This window comes from Bison bison, unplaced genomic scaffold (genome assembly GCF_000754665.1).
Source record: "Bison bison bison isolate TAMUID 2011002044 unplaced genomic scaffold, Bison_UMD1.0 scf7180017864343, whole genome shotgun sequence".
Lineage (NCBI taxonomy): Eukaryota > Metazoa > Chordata > Mammalia > Artiodactyla > Bovidae > Bison > Bison bison.
Genome location: NW_011494915.1, coordinates 4,715,725 through 4,719,569, shown reverse-complemented (window position 1 = coordinate 4,719,569; position 3,845 = coordinate 4,715,725). Strand labels below are relative to the sequence as shown.

Below are 3,845 nucleotides of genomic sequence, written 5' to 3'. Positions count from 1 at the left end.
GGCTTTTGAACTGTGGTGTTGGAGAAGACTCTTGAGAGTCCCTTGGACTGCAAGGAGATCCAACCAGTCCATCCTAAAGGAGATCAGTCCTGAATATTCATTGGAAGGACTGATGTTGAGGCTGAAACTCCAATACTTTGGCCACCTGATGTGAAGAGCTGACTCATTTGAAAAGACCCTCATGCTGGGAAAGATTGAAGGCAGGAGAAGGGGATGACAGAGGATGAGATGGTTGGATGGCATCTCTGACTCAATGGACATGAGTTTGAGTAAGCTCCGGGAGTTGGTGATGGACAGGGAGGCCAGGCGTGCTGCAGTCCATGGGGTCACAAAGAGTTGGACACGACTGAGTGACTGAACTGAAATGAAGTGACACCCTCCCCAGCATTTATTGTTTGTAGGCTTTTTGATTATGGCCATTTTAACCAGTGTGAGATAATATCTCTTTGTGGTTTTAATTTGCGTTTCTTTAATGATTCACGTGTTGATAATCTTTTCATGTGCCTCTTGACCACCTGTATGTTTTGTTTGGAGAAATGTCTATTCAGATTTTCTGTGCATGTTTTTGTTTGGATTGTTTGTTTTGTATACTGAGCTGCATTAGCTGTTTGTAAATTTTGAAATTAATCCCTAGTTGCTCACATTGTTTACAAATATTGTCTCCCATTCTATGGGTTGTCCTTTCATTGTGTTTATGGTATCCTTTGCTGTGCAGAAGTTTTTGTTGTTGTTTTAGTTTAAATAGGTCCATTGGTTTATTTTTGTTTTTATTTCTGTTGCCTTAGGAGGTGGATACAAAAAAATATATTGCTGTAATGAATGTCAAAGACTGTTATGCCTATGTTTTCCTCTAAGAGTTTTGTAATACCTCATCTTATATTTATGTCTTTAATCCATTTTGCACTTATTTTTGTGTACAGTGTTAGAGAATATTCTAATTTCATTCATTTACACGGGCTATACAATTTTCCCAGCACCACTTATTGAAGAGACTGCCTTTTCTCTTTTGATAGTCTTGCCTCTGCTGGATTTATAGTCCTCAATTTTTATTTCAGAGTGATTTTGAGGCTTCTTAGGAATTACCTGACTGTGTAGTTAATTAATGCTTGCTATTAGCTCTAGCTTATAGTTATTAATATAGAAAATGCAGTGTGTATCATAGAATATAAAGGACCTAAATGCTCAAAGTTCTCTCAGTAAATATACAATAAATCTTAGTGTAATTGAAATAATATTTGAATGAAAGAATTAATCATAATATTTGACAAAATTGCAAAATTCTGGAAGTATTTGGCAAAAAGGAAGTGCTATATATTAGTTGTTATACACAATGAAAGCTGTGTTTTGGAACGGTAGTATTTTTAAAGATTATACTATATTAAAAATAGTTATTCATTCCTTTAAAGTATTTGAAACAATTTCATTTCCCTTGGATCATTAATATAATTTTACAAAAACAACAAACATATGTATGTGTGTCTCTATGTTTATAGTACACCCTTTAAAACCACCTTTCATTTCCCAGTTTTTCAGGGCCTGTTTCACATCTTTGTTCTGTAGGCTATATAACAGAGGATTTAACATGGGAATCACAAGGGTGTAGAACAATGAGGTCATTTTGTCTTGATGTGGAGAGTAGGAAGTATTTGGCCTGAAATACAAGAAAAGTACAGTTCCCTAGAAAATTGTCACAACATTTAAATGAGAGGTGCGGGTGGAGAAAGCTTTGAACTTCCCCTCAGAAGAGTGGATCTTCAAGATTGATAGGATGATATAATAAGAGAAAAGGACTCCTGAAATGGTACTCAGTTCAATAAAACCAAAAATAGTGAATAACACCAATTCATTTACCTGTATATCAGAGCGGGAGAGGAGGAAAAGTGGAGGTAAATCACAGAAGAAATGGTTAATCTCATTTGACCCACAGAAACATAAGCGAAATGATAATGCCGTGTGTATCAGAGCATCTGCCATTCCCACCGGGTAAACCCCAGCCAAGAGCAGGGAGCACATCCGGCTGGACACGCTGACCACATAGAGCAAGGGGCTGCTGACGGCCTTGTACTGGTCATAGGCCATCACTGCCAGCAGGAGACACTCAGAATCTGCAAAGATACAGAAGACCAAGAATTGCAGAGCACAGCCATAGAAGGGGATTGATTTGCTCTTGGCAAATAGGTCCATGATCATCTTGGGGTGAATTGCAGTGGAATAGCAGACGACACAGAGGAGAGGTGACCAGGGGAAAAGTACATGGATGTGTGCAGCTGGGGATCCATCTTAATCAGGAATATCATCCCAAGATTTGCCAAATGGCCAATGAGATAAACAATTAGAACCATGGTAAGTATGGTCACTTTGTCCTCGGTGTTATCAGTAATTCCCAAGAAAATGAATCCAGTCAAGGAGGAGCAATTCCCTCCACCCATTTTTCTTTGTTCTTGTCTAAGCTTTCAGAAAATGATCAAGAAAAGGACACATGGATGTGTAACACTTCTGCACATCTGCAGTATATCATAAGATAGAACACAATTCTATCTGCAATTGTCTTCATATTCAGAAAATTATACATTCATGCACGCACTCTTGAAAAAGGCATAACTGTTATTACTCAATAAAACAAGTACCTGGTATAGAACATTGGGAAACTGAACCAAATCTAAATGTAATTTGTGAGGCATGTTACTTTCTACAAGCTTGTCTCTGAGCCTTCCTTTCTTTACTTCAGAGAATACATTTGATGAATTTACCTGTCTTCTCCTCTTCAAAATAATGTGGGTGAGACTCTAATGTTAGAGATACCTGGCTGTAAGCTTCAGGACTAAGCATTTTCTGTGAATATTCATGTGGATACAAACCAAGATAACAATTCTAATATTTCTCAAAACCATGATTGTTTTAAGAGTATCTGTATCAGTTCCAGAAATAATGAGCATATCATGGATTGATCATAATGAAATAATTATGTTTCTGGTTTTGGTTTATGTTATGTTCAGTACTTGGTGAGACATTAAGCAAGTATTAATGAGCAGTTCTCTAGATGTGTATTTTTGTTTTGTCATAATATTAATTACCTTTTTGTGGGAATTGTCTGGTGCCAAAGAGTCTCTTTACTCATTGAAGGGAAACATTTCTACAAACTTATTTAACACATATATTTTTATCTCTTGAGCTACCCTGTAGCTCAGCTGGTAAAGAATCGGCCTGCAATACAGGAGATCCTGGTTCGATTCCTGTGCCAGAAAGATCCCTGGAGAATGGATAGGCTACCCACTCCAATATTCTTGTACTTCCCTCATGGCTCAGATGGTAGAGAATCTACCTGCAATGTGGGAGACCTGGGTTCAATCCCTGGGTTGGGAAGATCCCCTGGAGAAAAGAACAGCTACCCACTCCAGTGAAATATAAAAAAGACTTTTTCTTTATAAAATGGGAATGAGATGAGTGATAGTAAATGCTGTGGGCTTCCCTCGTAGCTCAGCTGGTAAAGAATCTGCCTGCAATGAGGGAGACCTGGGTTTGATCCTTGGGTTGGGAATGAGCTCTTGGAGAAGGAAATAGCTACCCACTCCAGTATTCTAGCCTGGAGAATTCCATGGACTATATAGTTCGTGGGGTCACAAAGAGTCAGACACGACTGAGAGACTTCACTTTCAATTGTTTCTGAAATATATAGACTTACCTCCATTGTGTTTCCTTGCATTTATATGTGTGTCACATGTTTGCACATTTGTGTGTCTTGCATAATATGTGAAAATTGGAATATGAATGACGTGTATATTTTTTAGACCTAAAGAATATGATATATTGTTCACATGAAGTTCAGTTTTTCACAGGTTGTTATT

General features: G+C 37.8%; 1 pseudogene; it reads right to left on the bottom strand.

Moving 5' to 3' along the window:
* Positions 1–2,429, bottom strand: part of LOC104999110 — a 6,622-nt pseudogene extending 4,193 nt beyond the window's left edge.
* Between the last annotated feature and the right edge of the window lie 1,416 nt (positions 2,430–3,845).